The sequence below is a fragment of the Anomalospiza imberbis genome, chromosome 8, assembly GCF_031753505.1.
Source record: "Anomalospiza imberbis isolate Cuckoo-Finch-1a 21T00152 chromosome 8, ASM3175350v1, whole genome shotgun sequence".
In the NCBI taxonomy this organism is placed as follows: domain Eukaryota; kingdom Metazoa; phylum Chordata; class Aves; order Passeriformes; family Viduidae; genus Anomalospiza; species Anomalospiza imberbis.
Window position 1 is genome coordinate 5,747,701 of NC_089688.1, and position 22,261 is coordinate 5,769,961.

Consider the following 22,261-nt stretch of genomic DNA (forward strand, 5'->3'; position numbering starts at 1 on the left):
CCACAAAATATCCATCTAGCTTCCTTTTATTTTCCAAAGGGATGAAACTTTCTAGCGCCATCTTATGAAATATAGATCATTAGTGTAAAAGATCAAAAGCCACTGAACTAGAGCCACAGAAATGTCCTAGGTACTGCAGTGGTAGTAGATAGCATAAAAAGGGGAAAAGTAAGCTTAGCCTGGGGAAAATGCCTTTCCAACTCCAGTGTTTCTTTCCAGTTCTCTTCCCTGGACAAAAACCTTACCATCCATAAGTTTCTGATTTGATGGATTGCTCTGAAGGCTAAAAAGAGTAACTTGAATAGTTCAGTTACAGTTTGTAAGGTGGGAGAAACACAATGTTGTTTTGCTGTGCCACATATCTGCAGCAATTCTGAAGACATTTGGACCAGGACATGGCATCATTGAGTCATTCCTCAGGCTGCCAGGGACCAAGCACCAGCCAGAGAACACCTTTCCATCAGCAGGCCCAAGCACAGCTATTTGCCAAGAGACATTGACCCTGCACTTGTACAAGGCTGGGGTGTCAGAGCAGAAGGTAGGAACCTTCTGCTTCTACTGTCAGATACATGTCAAACCCATTTGCCCTTGAGGGGGACTATTGGGCAGGAATACAAAATCTCCAAGTGTTTTAGAGCCTTCCCAGGCTACAAGGAGGCAACAAACATTTTTCTTTTTGTTTAAAATGTTTTATCTGGTTTTCAGACTAAACTTTTCAGGAATGTTCTTGGAAATCTGGGGGAATAGTAGTTTCTGGGGATGCATCAACGTGTCAATAATTACAGGAGCTGTTTGCTGTGGCTCTTACCTACTCCAACAACCTGAGATCATAGAGACAGTGTCAAATGAGAAATGAGAAGGAAGATCTTACAAGGTGTGAGAAGCCCCTATGCAGGTAGTAAATATACACTGTATTTAGCACATCTTGCTCTTCCCTCCCCAAAGATCCTCTTGGATTATTCAAATTATCAGTCCTGTAATATAGGTCACAAACATGCTAACAAATAAAAAGTAGAGGCAAACATTTGTTTTTAAATTGTTCTAAACTATCTTACATATATGTCCATGTGTATACACCAGCATGGCATTAAGAGGGCCAGGGGAAGATGGTATTTTTCCTGTTAGGGGCTTACCAGTAATAACTTTTCATGCTTTGTTAGCTTCTATTGCTAAGCTGAATTGGCCATGGTGTGTGTGCATTTAATATGCTCTCTAGGGGTGGAGGGAAAATGCAAGCAGTTTTTGAAAGTGTGGCCTGTATAAGGCATAAGGCTACTTGTGACACCAGACACTGTCACATGTACATCAGAAAGCCCTGCTTGTCCTGGCCTGACCTTCAACTTTTGAAGTCAAGCTTGCCGGACAAGCTATAGAATAGAGGTAGTGTTGTAAATTCAGAATTGCTCTTATGCTGGGTACTGCAGGTTTTGGAAAGTGAATTTCATAACTAGTTCTCATTTTATGTCCTGAAATGACATGTTCAAAACACAGGATGTGGCCTTTCCCAGAGTCTGGTGGGAGTGAAATCAGATCTGGAGCCAAAGCCAATGGTTTAACACATCTGTACTGGAAAGGGACTATTATACTTTTATGTTATAATAGTTTGATGTACTTGTGTACTGTATACCCAAGAGTAAACTCTCTTATGCTGTTTTATACAATGGTAAACTTGGGATGAACTGCCTTAGTGGGAATTTCCTGAGTTTTAATTTTGATCCTGTCACAGTACTTATCGTTTCTCACTTATATACTGCTTTTTTTTTTTTTTTATAAACACCATTATGTTACATAAGTTATCAGTAGGATACTCAAATTATCACCTGGGTAAGCTTTTGTATCCTTTTTATCTGTTCTTCTTTGTGTTATCTGACCTTTAGAAAAATACAATTAAAATACATTTTATGCTCTTCATAAATGATTTTAAATGAATTGTTTACTAGATATATGACATTTACATGCAGTGTGAGTTACTTATGCATGTGAAAGAAGAGATTAAGAGAGCTGTTTATATTAGGCATACAATATCACATTTATGTTAAGTGTCCACCTGCCATCAGTGGCCTTGTAAGACCTTTGATGTTAGATTTACAGGTTACAATCAAATTTCTTGCCCATTGCTGTGCTGTTGATGGTTTTACTTTCATAAACCCTTGTTATCTTGAGATAGTGTTTTGTGGACTTCGTCAGAGATGCACACTGTGATGCTGAATTCTACTGTATCTCTGTGAGCTGGTAATTTCCACCTATTTGTGGCCCCCTCTGGTTCCTTCAGAGGCTGCTGCCTTGGGTTCAACCAAAGCTTTGCTTTCACACACTATGTAGTATAGTTTGTGTAAATGTATATATTGTTCAGTTCTCATGCTCTTAGGAATCAATTAGTCAGTAGCAAAAGCATATCTTACCTCAGGAAAGGAGGTGGGGCACCAGTGGTGTTCTGGAAAACAGCAGCCTAATGCTGTATTCCTGCTGGAAGTTCAGCACCCTGAGCTGTAGGAAGAAAAAGCAGGCCTCCAGCTTCTGAGAGAAAGTGCAGCCCAGGAGCTAAGGCAAGCCTGCACAGAGTACTTCATGCCCATTCCCTGCAGCCCCCTTTTTTATCTTCATGTGTGTTCCTTCTCTCTTTGGAACAGTCCTGTTCTATTACATATCTACTCAAACATGGCACATAAGCAGCTGGCTGTAAAGCAGTATGAGACTGAGTGTGTATGTGAGAAAGACAGAGGTAAAATAAGGTAGGTGAAAGCCCCCCCCCCCCAAGCTTTTTGGACCACTCCAGTGTCTTCCAAAGGCATCAAAATCATGTTTATAAAGTGACACAGCTTCTTCCTGTCTTTGGCGCCTCTATCATCAAGGTGCTTATAAAAAACGCACAGAATTCAATATTGGATTTTTTTATTTTTCTGTTATTTCTGTGCTTGGCTTGGCAGATGTTCCTGTGTACCCATTCAGTCTGCTTCCATGCATCTTCTGCAGACACTAATGTGCAGCATATAATCCTTGTAAGCATGTTGGCTCCCATTTATAGGCTGCTCTCATTTCTTCTGCTCCCCTGCTCCAAAACCCTTCACAAATAGGGGTACAGTGATACCCAGTATCTCAGAACTCACAGTATGGGAAACTTCATACTTAGACAAGTGTCTTTGCTACAGCCAAATCCTCTGCCAGTTTTCTTTGGCTGTGATAAAACTAGAGCTTGCTGTATTTGAGAAATATGTTCTGTCAAATGATTCAGTGGTGTTTTTTCTTTCTCCAAAGGTTCCTCATTTTTTTTTTCCAAAACAAGAAGGTAACTGGTACAGGGAGTACCATTGACCATCAAAGCATTTGTGCTTCATGGACTTACCTGCTGGTTGATGTTCATATGTCTTTGCTGCTTTGATTCAAGCAAATACTGGGATTGAATTTGGCTAATTAACATGACAAAGTCAATGTCAAGACCTGTTGCAATGAAGAGAGAGTGTTCTTATTTGCAGGGTACTTTCTCAACAGTCTGGCTGCAAAGAAATACTTTCCCTCCTTGAATTGTGTAGGTTATGTAGTCATGAGGAAAATAGCTCAGTGGTGATTAATTTGTTAATTTTTTACACTGGTTTGTTTTCCAAAAGAATTCCTAAGAAGGCAACAGAGCTGTCATTTATCCTGTTCCCATCACAGTCTTCTAGCTTAATTTTTCAGAAGTACCTGGGTAAGCCGTTTTTCATTCCTGAAGTTCTGTTCAATTACTTCAGCTGAGGAAGACTGGCACCTGCTTAAAGCTGCACCTGGTAATGCCAATTTTTTTTTTTTTTTTCTTGAGAGTGGGATTATCCTATCTGGAGGATCTCCCATCTGGCTGTCTGCAGATTTCAGCTGGCTCCAATGGCCATACCCTGCTCCAGCTGCATCTGTGCAAGGTTTGTTACCGTAACTTCATTGTGCTCACCTTCATGTCATAGAGATGGGTTTTAAAGGGCCTCATGTAGTCCTGACATTTAAATGGGTTCTTCTTCCTGACTATGAGGACTGGCATACTGCTGTGGTTTGATACTGGCCAAATGCCAGACATCCGTGAAAGTTGTTCACTCACCCTCTCCTGCTACAGTTGGGCAGAGGAGAGGGAAGAAAATTAATGAAGGGCTCATGAGTTAAGGACTGGGAGAAAAGCATTCTAAAGGCAAAACAGGTTCAAATTTAAAGGTATGAAGTAAATTTATTATTAACAGAGTCAGAAGAGGATAATGAGAAGTAAAACAAGCCTTTTAAACACCTGTTTTCCCCCCAGCCCCTCCCTCCTTCCCACTGACAGTGCAGGGAGACAGGGCATGGGGGTTTTGGTCAGTTTGCCACTGGAGATCATCTTCTGTCTGCTCAGGGAGAAGAGTCTTTTTTCTGCTGTGCTGTGGGGTCTCTCCCATGGGCAAGCAATCATCCCAAAACGGTTGTGGCGTGGGTCACTTGTCCATGGGATGTAATCTTTTAAGGATAGGCTGCTCTAGTTTGGAAGCAAGGGCCCTCTTTCTCTGTCTCTGGAAGCAGGGGCCCTCTCTCTCCATTCGGGTCTCCCACTAGATCACAGCTTTCTCTGGCATCCACCTGCTCTGGCATGAGCACTTTTCCCACAGGCTATGAGTGGATCTCTGCATCCCCATGGACTTCACGCATCACAGGGGTCAGTTTGTTTCACCATAGTCCTCACCACAGCTTGCAGAGGAATCTTGCCTCCAATGCTTGGAGCACCTCCTCCCTTTCTTTCTTTTCCATTGACCTTGGTGCCTCCATGTTTTCTCTCTTGTTTCCTCACTTCCTCCTCTTCTCTGACTAGAAGAAAAACTGCTGCTCGTAGGTACCATTGCCAACAAGTTCTCCTACTTCCAAGGTTGCTGCAGGACCCCGCAGCACTGAGAAGTTGATCTCGTCCAGGTTCCGTGCCGGGGAATCGCTCGCCGTGTTTCCGCTGTCGGCCGCTGAGCGGGCAGTGGCGGCCACACCATGGCGGCATATTGCCATGGGCCACGCTGCTTTGGTGGTGGCCGTGATGGTGGCCACAGTGCCTTCCCACCTCTGGGGAAGAAACTGTGCATGTGCTGCTTTGATTTTCTTCTTAAATATGTCATCACAGGGCCATTACCAACCTCTCTAATTGGGCCAGCAGTGTATCCATCTTCAGAGCCATCAAGAATCGGCTCTGTCGGACATGGTGGGACCTTCTAGCAGCTTCTTACAGAAGCTACCTCTGCAGGCCCCCACTACCAAAAACCAGGCTGTGCCAAATCAGCATGCATGTCTGTTGACTCCTGCAGGTTTTCATCTGGCAAATATCCTTGTACAATCAAAAGAGCAGTGCCTGTGCTTAAACTAAGTGACCAAAGCAGGGCTCTTAGCATCTGTACAGGTGACTTAGCAGGACCACTAACTGATATCAGTATTCTTCACACTGTTATTGCCACATTTTGTGCTAATTTTGCATAGCTAAAGAGGTTTCTGGGTGTAACTATTGTTGAAGTAACATCCAGAAGAAGTGAATTTAGACAAAAGTTCCTAATCTGTGTCCTTGAATCCACCCTGCCAGCATCTTGAGTTTATGGCAAGTGTGATAGGATGGTACTAATTGCTGGTATTACCGTAAAGCTGTTGACCTCCCTTTGCCTTGCAGAAGGATATTTTCCATTTTTTCAAAGTAAATGCAGGTGGTTGACCTTTCTGAGATTGCTACATGGGGACATCAGTAGCAAAGTCTGTCAGTGAATCCTGAGGCTGAGTGGTGTTGGTAAACCTGAGCCATCAGCTGTCTCTTCATCTAAGAAAATTGTTCCAAGTTTGTTGTAGTTCCCCACTGCAGAGAATTAATTAGTTATGAAATTAAATGCTTAAAAGGGTTATTTTGGGGCTTATAAAATCTGTATAAAACCAAATAGAAACTATTCAATAGTTTATATAAAGAACTTCTTCCAGGAATATTTGATCTCTTTACTACAGTCCTCACTATTTCCTACATCTCTGCTTAGGGAAAATAGAGTCCTAAAATAATAGTTTTGAACCTTCGCTTTTAATTTCTTTTTGCTACGTGATTGTGTAGTTCCATGAACACAGCATGTTAACAACACAACGCTGTCTTCCAAACACAGCTTTGCTGAGGGATGTCTTTTTCTGACAGTTGATATTTGGGGTTTGTTGCTGCTGTAGCCCCTCCCTTTGGATCTGTGGGTCTTTTCTGCCAGCTTTGGGTAAAAGGAGTGTGTGTTTGTATGTGTGCAAGAGTGTGTATGCAGGAAAGGGGGTTGTCCTTTTTGGTACTGCTGTGTCAGTATAATGGGGGTTTTGTTATGGGTTTAATTGATAAAATAAATGTCTCCTCTTTGATAACAAATACTGCAGTGTTTTTTATACTTTAGCTTGCAATTTAAGACACTATGTTTCATTAATTAAAAAAAAAAAGTATTTCTAGTGATAGCATTGTAGTTCACTTCAAAGTGCTGTGGATTCCAATTCTATAGAGTTAGGTTTTAATAAGATGATACAGCTTTTCTCTTCAATGACAACTACTCTATTTTATTGTTCAGTACTGATCTACATTTTAAAACAAACTGAATACAAAGGTTTTGAACAAGAAAGAAATACCAAAATATCTTTTATGACTACTTTTTTTAAGCAGGTAACTTTTTGAAAGCCTGTATTCTTGAGTCTCCAAAATATTTAAGTTGCTGTCATGTGAACTCCTGTGAGAGAAGGAAGACAGAGAACTCAAGTGCCTCATTCTTATAGTGTGAAATGAAGTTTGTGGGTGGACTTTTCACAGAGCTGCATTATGCTTTGTTTCCATGTGACATGCTGGTTAAATGGACAGGACAAGCCTTTGTAGTTTTGCAATGTCCCAGTGTTCTTTAGCACATAAGAGCGCAGTATTGGTGCAGCTGTTCATAAACTGGTCATTGAAAATCTTGTTCAGGGCAAGACAGAAAATGCTACATCATAATTCTGAATCTGAGTTTTGAAGATGCTTCTGGCAATGTGAAACACTCCCTTTCCTTAAAAACATGATTACCTCTAATCCTCATTGTGTGATACTGCAGATGGAGACAGTACCAAGCATCTATTAGCAATTCAGATACACAGGGCTGAGGTTGAAGTTTTGATCTTTTATGTTCTCCGAGGATCTCTGAAGAGGATTTTTGGCCTGGGGGTTTTACACAGCCCTATTTTGTGAGAAGTGCTGAGCTCCCATTTCTTTTCTTTCTGCTTTGCTGAGGGTGGGGTTCAGAAAGCCACTGCTGAAAACTTCAGTTGTAGTTTGTCTTTTTGAAGTAGTTGCATTTTAAGTACTTAGTCGGCTTAAAGTATTCTAATTTCTCTGGCAATAATAAGTGCCTTCCTTGAACGGTAGAGAGGAGACTCACTAACACTTTCCCCACTCACTCCCCAACTCATGTAAAATCTCATACCCCAGGGTACCAGAGCTGTTCTTCAGTGCTGATCTGCACACTAACCTCTTACTTTAGGAAGGAAGGAAGGGTTTGGCCTGAACTGATAACTGGAGATTTTTGCTAGAAGGCTGGAGTGTATAAACCAATAACAAGATGTTATCTGTTGCAGCTGCCACCTTGCACCAGGTGCTCCTGTGAGTTTTTGCTGTTTGTAGAGGCCCAAAGAGCTGGTGCCATTAAGGGAGAGCAAACTGAAGGGCCAAGAGAATGTCAAAACATGTGCTTACCTGAGGGGTTTCAGATGTCCTGGAAAGCCCACATAAAAATGCTAGGTTTCATCTGATGCCATCTCACATTCCTTGCCCAGGTTGTGGGGTGGGAGAACACCAATTTGTGGCATTTTAACCCTGATCTAGAGAAGTCAAGATGTTTGTCTGGTAGTTCTGTGCTGGTGATTTTGAAATTTTCTGTATACTGGGAGATTTGTTTTCTGCGTTGTTGTGGGTTTTATCATGATCATTGAAATTCAATATAAGAGGACAGATCTGTCCTTGCTATTATTTTTTTTTTTACTCATGGTTGGTTGGCTTAGGAAGCAGCTATCCTGGAACAGGGTGAAAATATCAATTGGCATGTAGATCACATTCACACACGTATTTTGTCTGCTGGATGTGTACAAATATGTGACTCATGGGATAGTTTCTGTTGCACTGGCTGCTGTATAGAAGATTAAAGCTTAGAGCAGTTTGTTTAATTAATTCCACTGTAGCAGAGCCTGCTGCTAGTATGTGACCAGAGGCACAGAGACAAAGGAGGGTCTTCAGAACGTGTTAACTTCGGGGCAGCGGGGGCGGCTTCACAAAGGTCACAGCAGAGAGCCCATCGCAGCTTGGGGGTAAGTGATCTCCCTGCAAGAGAGAGCAAATGCTGCTTTCACATACGTGAGGCTCTTATTAGCTCACCATGTGACAGTACAAAAGAGAATCAAACTTAGTTCATATATTCATTCTTTTATTTTTTTCTTTTTTCTTGATGACTCCCTGTCATTGCTGAAAACGAATATCTTTTCCAAAATTAAAATATTGGATAGGCTATCAATATTCTAGCGTACTCTTTCATGTTCAGAATGTGGAAGGGGGTTGCTAGAAGATAACTTCCTGTATTTAATTAAGTCGCTTATATATATGTAGTAGTTTTCAGAAAAATGAACTGAATAATCTCAGGATATTTCAGGGTGCATAGTATGAAATGATACATTGCACCATCCTACAATATCAATACTTGTTTTTAAAGGAAATCTTTAAAAACAGCAACAGCCACCCCCCCCCAATCATATGATTATTCAGTAATTTTACCAGTTAATTTTCTCACATCTGTGTAGTTAGGGTTTTTTTCTTACAATCAGAAAATAGTGCATATAAAAACTCTGTTGGTCCTTTTATCTTTGCACAGGGTCACCTGGAATGATCTCAGCATTTCCATACAAGCAGCAAAGAGCTGCTCATTTTAGTGTCAGACTCGCTTTGTGAACCAACAGGTACTGGATTACATGCTGAGGTTCTATTACTGTCAATTGTATATTTATAATCTTTAAAGCACCTCTTTTCAGAAGCAAATTAAACTCCTTGGACAGGATTTGTACAGTTATTGTGGTTCCTGAAATGCAGATAATCTCCAGCTAGGACTTTTAAAATATGAATTGGGACTCCCATATACTTCTGAGAATTCAGGTTAGTACATTGCATCTTGAGGCCAAATGAGGCCTCACTTCTTGAGGATAGCATTTAGGAAATGCTGTCATTTGGACATATGTCCAAAAACATGCAAATATTTTGCTGAGTAAGACCAGACTTTAAAACGTGTGTTTTAGTGTTTTGTGTCATTTGGCTGACAGACCATGCTTTCAGTTCTGGGGAATGTGTATGCCTGGCTGAATTTCAGTTCCATGTTTCCTGAATTCGCAGGCTCTGAGCAGAAAATGGTGAACCTTACTGCTAGCACCAATGTATGAAAGGAAGGTTTTATTACAAGCTGCCTGATGTGTCACCCAAAGTCCCTTAAAGTAACCACTCTGCTGGTGAGCCTGGGCTTGCCTGAACTTCATAAGCAAGCAGCTTTAGACTCTGTGTTTTTCATGTCCTATACAGTCCGAGGTAATCTCTCAGACTCACATGTAAAGACCTATATAAATGCTAAACATTCCCCAGAGTCTATCTTTGTAGGCATCCTTGCTTCTTGCTGAAAAAAATAAAATAATGTCATTAACATATTTTATAGAAAAATTAGCCCATCTTTGGTTTTTTCCCCATCTATTTCCTTCTCACCCATGAGAAGAAAATCAACCTTTTGATGACCAAGGTATGTTTACCTGTGATACATGTTATGGTTTTGGAGTTCTTGGCACTGCCAGTACAAGAGATTTAGGATTATGAACAGCTTCAAGGTTCCTCTATTTAGCAAAAAAAAAAATCTCTGCAAAGCTGCTGTTGCAGTATCTTTAAAGAAACTGAACTATTCTAGCCTCATGTTGGGATTAGGATTAAGGATTAAATTTCTCTAACTTTCTCACATTTTGATATAATTTGGGAATATTTAGGGTTGAATATATTGCCATTGGAACTTTGCAGTCAGTGTTTCATCACAAAGGTATTCACTGTTAGAAGACAACTTAGATCTCATTCAGAAGCCTATTGTATCCATGAAAATGACAATGTATTTGTTAGAATTAATTTTAATGGAAAATCCTCAACACAAGAAGATGAGCAGCTTGGTGGCTGAGACCTGTTTAGGGCCACAACACACATGCAGGCAGCACCCACTGTTCAGCATGTGCCACATCCAGGGGGTCAGCCTGGAGCTGCTCTGACTCAGGTGAAAATGCAATGTGGCAGAGCATCCTTGCTGCCAGGCAGCAGCATCCAGCATATGGCAGGTCCACCTTCTCCCTTCACTGGAGCCTGGCCTGAGAGCACGTGCATTGGCAGTACAAAGTTTATGTAATACACAAACGAAGAACATTTATTCAATTTTGACAAGTGATTGAGTGGAGATTCAACTGTTGAAACACTGAACTGGGAATTCTGATTTACTTGCTTGAAGATAATTTGTACATCAATCCAGCACAACCCTTGGATGGATATTTATCTGTAAGCCTGGGAACATCCCAGAGAAAGTATCAAATGGGACATTTGCAGAACCATTTATAAAATCTTAATAGTACTGGTGAGAGATGAGGAAGCATCCTTGTTGTTGGAGACGTGATTGGGTGCCTGCTTTTTGTGTTTTTAGAAAAGAAACAAGCAAACAAAATGTGTTGGGTAGAATAAAAATCATAGTGGTAGAAAGATTCAGCAGAAAACCTGACATTCTTCTGGTGTCCCACAGAACTCGGAACAATAAATGTTGTTCTACTGCAGTGTGCCAGCCATCTAGGGTATTCAGATCAGCAGTGGTAAGATTCATGGTCCTGCAAGAAAATTTATAATCATGACAAAAATGGAATGAAATCCAATTTCCCCCCCTTTTTACGTATTTTATCTTGAATTGTATCTTATGTGACAGGACTGCAATTAATATCTCTTGAAAAACAGAAGGCTCGTTAAATTGGCCTTGTTATGGTTGCTGAGGTGCTGTGCTGCTGCTGAAAGGGATTCCCCCATTATCTGTGTTTGACACATACTCCTAATCAACCAGGCCAATTCTGCTTTATCAAAGGTCTGTCACATGAGGGCAGATAATATTTATTCTTACTTGTACTAGCATAAAAAATGTAGGTTCCACTGGCAGATACACAACCCTCTGTCAGAGCCAGTCACGCAGAGCAGTTATTGAGGTGTTCCCTTTCTGCAGAGGCGATTCCAAATACAGCCCACTTCACCTTTCACCACTGGGGATCCAGGTCATTCCGGTTTTTAAAACCTCTTTTTTCAAGGAATATTTATGAAATGAAATCTCACAGCAAGAAGTGCCAAAGGGCAAGATTAATATCGATTCTGCAATTTCCTCCACAATTTATTGATGAAAAAAAAAATCCGTCAGCCCTACATATCCAGTTTGCTTTGGAAGCTTGTTACCTATATGTATACTCTCCTTTCTGAGAGGTCATAATATGTGTCACACTATTACCTCATTTGCTGAAAATTTTCTGAACACTTGGTTTTGCTTCATATTGATACTCAGTTTCTCAGGGACAATAATTTTTTCTGTTTACAAACTGCTCATAGAAAATGCATTAGGTTTAACTGCTTCAGTCCATTTGGTTTAGCAACATTAATAAACTAACTCAAGGCTTAAGAACATCACCTGTAAAAGGCTTGCCCAGATAGTTTCATACTTTTATAGTGTTAAGTGCTCAAAATAAACATTTGTAGCTGTTATGCAGCCTTATATGTTTGCATGAGAAGACATCTACCCCAAACCACAATCTAAATGCTCTCTTATTTACATGTAAGAAATTTTGGGTAAGAGGCTAGATCCATAAAATTACATATCTATGTGTGTGTGTGTGTATGTATGTATGACCTATACAAGTGCTAGACATATTTTTATTCTTCATTCTTTTCCTTGTATACTTAGAGCATCTCTATCCAGAGGAGGATGCTTCCTTGTCTCTAATAACACAAAGCATTTTCTGATTTGATGGAAAAGATAGGAACTGGGAGGAAGGGCAATTGTCAGTGCTCACGCCAAAAGTTGGAATGGTGCTGCAACACCCTGCCCAGGACTGATTGCTGGAAGAATGTCAGAGATTGAGGCAGAAGGGTGTTGTTTTCTGTGCAAGCCATTATTTGGTTGTTTAAACTTTTTCTTTTCGGCAGTACAATTTCTGAGATTATCGGGAAATGGAGAGAACACCGACCTGCATTTTGCCACAGCAGCAGTGCCATCATCCACCAATGTTGGCAGATACTTCAGACACTGAAGCCAGGAGAAGACAAGTATCCTTCCTCCTCAGGAAGAGGTGTGGGAATGTGCTTACTGCAGAAGTTGCCCTCACATCAAGGAGGAGGGTGAGGAGTTGTAAGGGTGCTGAGCCCAAATGAAAGCAGATACTGTCTTACAAGTGCCTGGAAAAGGTTTTGCAGCAGAGTCCTTATGAGCACAGCTTTGTGCCAGAGCCCTTGGCCTCCCCCTTCCTTTTGTTTTGGGGCTGATGGCTGAAATGCTGGATGTCCAGGAATCAGATGATTTCCCAGTCACTATTCTGTTCCTGGAAAAGCTGCTTCTGCTAATGAGGGCCTTATGTTTCTGATTTGCTTCACTATGCAGAAAAGTTTCTACTTGGACTGTAATTCAGAGGACAGCATTTGTCTCCTTCTCCAAGAGATGATTTGAATCAGTGAACTGATGCCAAGAGATTGGGTCCTTTATTTGCTGTTGCAAAGGAAACTTCCCTGTTTTCTTTCTTTCTTTGTCTTCTAAGGCAAAAAGCTCTTTAGTATTTCTCTTGTCCCACACAGAATGATGAGAGAATAGTTGTATTTTACAAATTAACAGAGACACAATACTGCACTAGAAAGACTTCAGTCTGATTGTTCTTAGGTACAGTGTGCAGAATGTTGAAATATCATATGGAGGCTTCTTATTTTAAATCAGTTAGTCACAGCTTTGAAATTATTAATACAATTTTCAGTCAAAACATCCAAAACAGATGAAGCTAAAACAAATTGAGGTTTCTGATCATGAATATAATAATCTTTCCTTTTTTGCATGCTCATCTTCCATGAGCTCCAGTACTGGGTGTACTTCTAACATCATGTACCTTGATGCAGAATTAACATGCCATGTTTGTTTATTCATGTCTTCTTCAGATTTATTAGATGAAATATCCTGAAAGTCAGTGTTGGAAACAGAAAGCATGGAGGTAAGTTTTTGATGAGTAATTGGTTGTGAAGTTGATGCTTTTGCAGACGTAGATCATCAGTTCAATAGCCATGATTACAGACAACAAAATGGTCCTGGTGGGGTATTCTGTGCCCCCTGAAACATAACCAGTCCCATTTGCACAAAGTTCTTGCAGGCTCGTAGAGCTGCTGCCTTGTACTTGCAATGATCTGCTGCACCATGGCAGTCTGGGGCAGCAGAAACTCCCCAGGCATTGCTGTGCTGGGAGCAGTCAATACCTGCACCTTACGTTGAGGGGAGGAACTGCTCCTGCCTTCAGCAGGGCTCAGAGCCAGACAGACCTCTTAGTTATTTACAGGACTCAGAGCTGACACCTACATGAACTGGAGTTTGCATGGATTATCAGAGAACAGCTCTGCTTGTGCTTTCAAATTTTCATTCATTTTTGTTGCACAATGTCTTAAGCATTTTACAAGATGTGGCAGGAAGGATGCAGAAACATGTGGCCATGTTTCCTGCGGTAAGTCTATCTTCCCCACTGTAGTGGACTGAGGTCTCAAAGGGAAAGTTCAAGAATTGATAATGGCTGGGAATAATTCAGTTACTCAAAACTGAGTGAGCAAATGCTGAGAAAGTTGTAATTCCAAGCGTGGTCTGATGCAAGAGGTTGGTGTACTGTAGGCACTTCTTAACATAATTAGCAAACAGTGGCCAATTTCTTTCCTCTGAGTCTTCCTAATCTGAAAGAAAGAATGGAAAGAAGAATCTTGCATCTGCAAAGCTCAGAAGAGCTGTGCATTATTCCAAAACAGTGGGGCTAAAAATACAACTTAAAGTGTTTAGAGAAAGATAACCCTTTAAAGAGCCTTTCATTTAGAGATCTGACAAACAGCAGAAACAGAAGTTAAGATCTCTGCTTGCACTGAGAGCTGATTTCTTGAGGTCAATGACATTGGGGTCAGTTTTAGCTGATCGTGAAGAACTTACAGTTTTTTAAATAATTGCACAGAGGCATCTCAGTATTTTGTTAAAATAATTTAATGGAACCAAATTAAGTGGTTTATCTGAAAACACTGAAGCAAAGTATTTGTGTTTTGAATCTTAGACTGTAGGAGTTAGGTTGGTATTTTGCCAGAAAATGTGATTTTGGGGAATTCTGTGGAAATTTCAAGAGATTATAAACAGAAGCTGACTAGCAAAAGGTATGAAATCCAATGTTTTTGTCAACTGAAATATAGTTACTTGAGGAATACTACAGACATCAACAATTGAACAGTGCAGGGAGTAGAAGAGTAACTCCTGTTTATCCTTTAATCCTCCTTAATTTCCTTCTGATCAATCTAAGTTTCAAGATGACTGATTTCTAACTGCACCCAGCAAAAAAAGAGATTTGTTTCTTTTTCCTCTTTAAATTTTAAGCCTGGTGTGGATTTTTGGAAAGGAATGTCTCTATGGAAATTGGCTATGCCAATGGACGTAGAATTTTTGAAGGAGGGAATTCAAAGAAGTTAGACTTCAATGCAGCACCTTATCTAAATATTCCCCACAGGTAGCTACATATTCAGCTGACTGCTGCTAAATTAATGGCTCTCCTGGAAACACTGTCCTTACACTTCAGAATATCAGAAACATTTTCTGGTTTAATTCCTTATACATCAGGAAAAGCGGAATGTGTTCCAATAGGAATAGAACAAGAAAATGGGATGCACATGTGTGAGAAGTTTAACATATGTTTAAGTGCTCAAAGTACTGCAGCCTGTACTAATAAAAATTACAGATTTTAAAATTTTCAATTGCTTTTTCGCTCTGAATGGTTGTTGAATGGCTTTCTAGTCTTGTTTGGAAATACATTTTCTTTTAGAGTTTATACAGAATTTCAGACTGCACAAAATATACAGTTCTTAGTTGTAGAGCAGACAACAAGTCATTATATTGGAAAACTACTCTGTCTGCCTGAGTTTTCTCCTAGTTTCTCCTAGCTACTACAGACAGCTTGAAATACCTTCCTTTTTTGCACTTATGCCTATCTTGTATCCGTATTTTCTATCCTATAGATCATAATATATTAAAACAGTATGGCAGTTAAAAGTGATCATGGCAATGTATCAAAGTTATTTCAGGAGTAACCTGGTTTTTAATTTTCTATTAATAGACAATATTTTTATAATTAGTTTTTTGGGGTTTTTTTCTGGCAGTCATCATTCATCAAAAATTGTGATGAATTGTGAAAGATTTTTGTGTATCTCCAAAAGGGTAGCTCAGTGCACTTTTATTGGCTCTAGGCCTAAATTTCAGCAAGTGTGTGATCAAGTGTACCGGAAAAATCCTTTGTCCATTGCTAAACCTTATGAAATTATAGATCAAAAGAGTTTTCCTATCTTACAAGGACTGTGGTACCATTCATGGGCTGAAAATGACTGTCAAAGTAATAAAACAACTACTGTTGTCAGGGAAAGATTAAAAGCAGCAGCTGGATTGTACACAGTCAACTTGAAAATCTTTCTCTGGGAAGGTGGATGCTTTAGAAAATGATCTGGTTTTTCAGTTGATATGCCATGATTGGCAGCCCTATAAAATGGCTACTGACACAGGAACTTACAAAAGAAAGAAGCCTTTTTTTCCCCTTATAAAGAGCATATTCTGCTTCTTGCCTTCTCCCAGATTGGACTCTGCATTTGGAAGTGAGATGTAATGCCTCATGGTGATGATGGCTGCCAGCATTCCCTCTGTTTTATGCAATTTACCTATACTAGGGTTTTTTTTCCTGAAATCATACCTGCTGTCAGTTTTCTGCAGCTTGTGTTTTAACCTATGCTCATTTTACTGTTTTAGTTTTGTTCCTTGAGTTCATCTGTACATTTTGCAATTATCCCAAAATTCAGTATATTGCCACATCTGTTTTCACGTTATTTTTCCAAGATCATAATCCACTGGAACAGTGCCAAATACTTTTAATGTCCATTCAGATTCTACCATTATCCCTGGTATAGAGGAGTGAATATTTTTAATTGTCTCCATACCTCTAGCCATCCTGCTCCTCAAATTAGCATGTGTGCAATCTTTGAAACTTCATTTATGCAAGGTCAGCATTAATGATTTCTTTAATTAGTTCCTTTCTCTCCATTTAATTCTCTCTCTTCTTTCTAGCCATCCTGACTTTCTTGTTCTTTTGAATCAAGTAGATTATATCTGTATCACAAGATTTGGCCATCTGCCTTCCACTTGGTGATTTTTCCCAGATTGTAGCTGTCTTTGGGGATTTATTTCGTGGTATCTTTTTGATGTATATCTATTTCTTAACGTCTTTCCTCAGATATTTCTCACTACATAACATTAACTTGGGGAGTAGTTTATCTTTCTTGCATCCTGACAACACCATTGAAAACGAGCTCAATGGTTTGCCAACCTTTTTCTCCCTGCTTTCTGATTCCAGCACTCCTCGTGTTGTAATTTTGGGTTCCACATTCCCCTGTAAGCATTGCTGGACCTCTCCTCACCTCTGCTTGGCCAGATTTCCAAGTATAAGATGTGTTTGTGTTATTTTCCTTAGGATTATGTGCAACGGAGATAGGAAATGGACAGCTTTGTTTCACGATATCCCATTTTCCATGCCCTGGTGTTAAAACCATTTGCGTGTTTGGCTTTTGTGGGTCTAAGAATGGGTGTGCATTGCATAATTGTTCACATCTCAGAGCCACTGGTGGTGGCCATGCCAGGCCTGCAGTGTGCCCGGTTTGTGAGCAAGTACAAGCTCCTCTTGCTCATTCACACGCTAGGCTCAGCACACACTGCCCCAGCTTCACCTAAGGTCAGCAGTGTTCTTCCTATCTGTGATGAGGATGGAAAACTTCAGCTGAGAGCCAAAAACTACTGTCCCTTCTGTTCTTTTTTCAGTGCCCTGCCTGAGAAAAACAAGCTCCCACAGTAGGTGACAGTTTCAGAAGGAATGGTGTTCAGGAGAGGTGCTGGATGCAGCCTCTGGTGCAACGGCAGGCACTGATCCAGCCCCTCGGCAGTTACCCTGCTAAAAACCCCTCTACCCAAATCCACAAACACACTCTCTGAGTGCCTTTAGCTTCTTTTGTGGCTCAAGCTCCAACAGCAGCACCAAGCCTCACCCTTGCTGACCGTGGACCTTGAAGAAGAAAAGAACAATATCTGAAGTTTTTTTTCAGATCTTTTTGAAGGGGAAATACAGATAAAAGCAAAGCTCTTTGTGACTGGTTGTTTTTTTTTTTTTTCACTATCTACTTGAAAGGCAGCGGGTCAGAATTAAGGCATTTTTGCTGCGGAGGAAACGTGTGGGATGTTGGCTGCAAGCCAGTAGCCACTAACATCCCCGCTGCACCAGGAATACTTGAATGAAGTGGGCGTCAACCTCGGGAGAGCAGGCATTTGGTAACAGACTACCTACATCAGAGGAAAACCTCTTCATTGAGATTCAAGGAGTAAAAATATTGAATGAAGATAAACGGGTTTGGTAGATTCACTGTCTGAGGGACAGTGAAAATGGAAGAATTATCATCCAGTCTGGAAGATCATCCTCTAAGCTCCCATGTTTGTCAGATCCCATTCATCCCGCAGAGAAGAGATCCATACAGTTGCTGACTTTTCTGACAGTATTAAAGTTTTATCTTCCAGTTCTGTTTCCTCAACAGAAAGAATGATGAAATAACATCCAGAGCTTTCAGCCAGTAGTCCATGCTATCGTCAGTCTTCTAGGGTTTTTTTCCAAAACCAGAATAAAAATCTGAAGTGTGTCAAATGCCTCTATAAAATATAATTTATTCAGACACTAATTTTTCCTGTGTCCAGCTGGATATCCACTGGGAAAAATAAAAGTAATTTCTAGAGTTTCTTTGTATCACTAAATTATGAATTTGAAAGATCAAATAGAATACTCCCAGTGTTATCATTGTTATCTGTCCTAGTTAAGCTATCTTGCTGAGTCAGCCACCAGTGCTGTCCAATCAAAATATGAGCACATTTCCCTTGAATCAAGTCCATCATCACAACATGACATCGATGAAACCGTTTCTCTTTTCACCTTCAGTAACATGATAGGTAAGCCACAGATTTTTTGGTCTGAAACTGCTAATCTTGTTTCCAGTGTGTGTAATGGAAAGGAGATTTCCATCTTCTTCCATCACTGAATTATTAGAAAGTAATATATTCATTTTTTCAAACACAAAAATGACATGGATGGAAAAAAGGAAGTGTTTTGGGTAAGTGTTGGCAATGGACAAAAGTGGCCATAAAAAGATTGAATGGCTAGAATAGAACATCCCAAATATTTTAAAAAGCTCTTCTCCTTGTAGAGAAAATAAAGAGATCCTGGATCAGTGACAAAACTACATCCATGTAAATCTAAATGCTTATGTGGTAATAACAATTTAGATTTTGGATGCAGTTGTGCATGTTGAGTCTGGTCTAATAACACTGAGGTTGCAGAAAGCTAAGGGATCTATGACAGCTAGGTGACATGGATGAAAAACAAGTGAATTTGAGCAGGATTTGGGAAAACTAGACCCATAAACTGGAGCAGGTCTACCAAAGTAAGGTAGTTATTGGTTTTAGTTTTACTGTGGGTAATAGCTTTGTTTTGACAATCTGCCTTTCAAATTCTGGTTTTGGAAATGACCTGCACAAGGTATTTGTGGGCAGTTGATTTGCAATGTCCTACCCCCTGGGCAGAAAGCCTGGGGCAGGGAAAAACAACTTTAATGCCTCAGGGCTGCATAGTTCCTATGGCTGGCAAACTGGAAATCACCAACCGGCCAACCCAGAGCAGGTCTGGGAGGGTTGGTGGCTAATGTCTGATAGGAATCAAGCCTGAAAGATTAGGGAGAGAAATGTACTTGTTAGAGAAAAGCTAATTGTTTGACTTATAATGAGCTGGAAAAGTGAATTATGGTTGCAGCTTGAAAAAAGTTGTGAGGCTGACAGACTGCAGCCAGGAGAGCCCATGGACTGACAGATGCCCTGCAAGTAGCAGTTGCCAGCATAAATGTGGACATCTGTGAGAAGACACAGAACAGAGCTGGGAGTCAAAGTCTGAGATGAGGAGAAGGACCTGGAAGAAAGCTTAAAAGGCAGCAAAACAGGAAAGAGGGAAGGAATTATGGAGAAGGCTTGGATGCAATATTGGAAGACACTTACACATTTCAGCAAGAAAAATGGTCTGAGGGGTAACATGCTCAGGAGAATGGAAGAAGAAAATGTAACTGTAATGACTTTCTTGGTAAAGTACGCTTATTTTTCTGAGATCCCGGGGTGGCAAGCAGCAAATTAGCAAATCCTCAAAATTAATTTGGAAAGCATCCACACTCTCTGCTCTGAGAGAAAAGTTTAAACTGTCTAACAGAGTTTTTGTAAGGAAAAGGAAAATGTGCCGGAGGGTTCAGTATTCTTAAGACCAAGTGATGAACCTTTGAAAATAGGATTTTATAATGGAAATGCAGAGATCATTAACTATTGTAAGCACCTCTAAGAATGACACCTCTATAGTAAATTACATTCAAATTAATATAAAACTGTAAAGATTCTCTGACAGCTTTGATTATGTAAGTTGATTTTAGTAGTTAAATGTTGACTTTCTATAATGCATTCTCCAAATATTATACTGAATACTGCATCATATATAACAATTACCATGTCACAGTGCTATTTTGTGTAAATTAAATTATTGACAGCAATATAATTTTGTATTCACTTTATTATTTTGATCCATTTTTCTGTCAAAATATACAATGACTCTTCACTAGATTTAGAAACCAGAAAAACTCTTTAGATGGTGAAGTATTATTCTCCATATATTATTTTTCCTTAGCCTGTAATGAGATTGGGGAAGGAGGGGGAAGCAACATTTCATTCCTCCTCTGACATTGTGTGTGTTTTTAGACACGTTGTCAACTTTAAATTGTGTTTCAATAATTGTGCTTATCAAAAAGTCTGCAAAGTCCATGGCAGGCCTGGCCAGGCTGTCCAGGCAAGTGGCAGAGATGTTGTTTTTAGTGTGCTCCAGCACAAGTGCTGTCCTCAATTGCAGCATGGAATATGGTGTGGTTATGAGCATAGGTTATTATTGTAGGTTGGACTTGATCATCTCCAAGGTCTTTTCCAACCTAGTTGATTCCTTGATTCTGTCATTCTATGATTATTCAGCCAAGATTTAAGGAGATTCTGTTTTACATCCCAGGGTGAACACTTCCTGTTCCTTGATATATCTCATGAGTTCAGGTGAAAAACAGCATCTGTGTGGAGCAGCTCTTTCTTCACACCTTCTTTTCCCATGTCTTTTTGGAGGCTCTGGGGTGGGTATGGCAACAGTGATTGTCCATCCTTGGATGCCTGGAGAGTGCTTGCAGGTTGTGGTTTAAACTACTTGTAATGCAGCACTTAGGGTTTTCTCATTCACCTTTCTACAGATGCACAGCCTGTTGGCTCCTCACGACCTGCACAACACTGGAGTGCAGAAATTGGAACACAAGCTCTGTCTTCCTGTTGGATCTCAGCTCTTCTCCAGGCAAGTACCCTGACCCCCAATATGAAGGCAGTGCAGCTGGCTCACTTCACATAAAGCCCAAAGCCTTAATCATAAAGACATGGGGAGGCAATGAGAGTGACTCTGAAACATGGTTTTGGGTGCTATCCTCTAAGACTAGAGAAATGGGCTGAGATGCTTTTAAGCAGAAAAGAGGATTGAATCCAGCACATCACATACTATGGGCAAGGACTCTAACTCTGGGTACAAAAATTCCCTCCATTCTGAGTGGTGCTAGAAAGACTCAGAAAATGCTCATTTTCTCAGCTTGTCCAGACCAGGGAGACTGGGGTGCACATCTCAGTGGGGTTTAGTTATGGCTTAGCTACAACCAAGCCACAGTCATATATCTGCTCGATAATAAAAATCAAAGACACGCTGGCACTCCTGAGAGACTGGGAAGCAGTTTCTGGTCCTGGGCCAGTGAATGCAGACTTGTTTGTACCTGTACAGCTGTGGGCTAACTACCTCTACCCAGCTCTGTGCCCTTAAAGCCCTGTGAGCCTTAAACTAAAGGCTATTTTTCAGATGCTCTTTGCAGTTTCTATACAGCTGCATGGAGCATGTGGAAGCAAGGGGAGTGAGAGGAAAGCTGCAAGTTGCCAGCATAGCACGGATGGGACAGGGGATGAGAGGTAATGGGAGAGTATTCTGAGTTCACCATTTTTAGCAGTGCTCTCTAAATATGCCAAAGCTCATTTGTCTGTTGTCCTCGGATTGGGAACACATAAATAAAATATATGTCTTTTCTGTGACAGCACAAAATTACAAAAACTCATCTGATACCAATCAAATGCACTTAACCATTGCACATGCACTTAATTTAGTACGAAATGTTATTACACTCTTAAGTCTACATGCACCAAATTCCCTTGTGCTCAGTTTTAAGGGACAGAAGCCTGGAGACACTTGGCAATCCTCCTGGGAATTGCTGCTAATGCTGAGAGTAGATGTTGCATTTTAGCCTGGGTCATTCATTTTTCCCTTAGCTTAGGCTGTTTGTTGTTGATCTACACTGCACATTCAAGATCTGCAGTGTGGTGGCAGTAGTAGTAGCGTAAACATGGAAAAGAATCTGTTTGCTTGAAGACTGATCTGTTTTTATATTAGTCTGATAGAAAAGCGTTAGAGTTCTGTCAGCCTTGCCCTCCTAAGATACTGGTATTGACTTGTATTCTGTAGGAAAACTGAGCTTATTAACAATTATTGCAGAAACAACTGTTGAAGTACTGTGTCAGAATGACCATTTCTGTTAGCTGGAACATTTATAAAATGGCAGGAAATCATCAATGGGTAAAAGAATTGCTTTTTTCTAGTTTCTTGTCTAACATTAATAGCCATCTCCTCTGAATGCTTAACTTGTAAGGAAAGATCTTATCTTTGTACTTTTCTGCATGTATTTTCATGTATCTTCCCCTCTATGAAGCTGCTTGACACAATAACACATTACAGGAGTAGTGTTCTAATAGAACCA

General features: G+C 40.3%; 1 long non-coding RNA gene across 4 annotated transcripts in view; it reads left to right on the plus strand.

The window, feature by feature from the left end:
- The window catches only part of LOC137477836 (uncharacterized), a 73,956-nt gene extending 52,775 nt beyond the window's left edge, over positions 1 to 21,181 (plus strand). For all 4 annotated transcript variants that reach the window (XR_011001206.1, XR_011001208.1, XR_011001207.1 and 1 more), the window contains exon 3: positions 20,672 to 21,181. This is a non-coding gene — a long non-coding RNA (uncharacterized lncRNA). The remainder of the gene's footprint in view (positions 1 to 20,671) is intronic.
- The last annotated feature ends 1,080 nt before the right edge of the window (positions 21,182 to 22,261 follow it).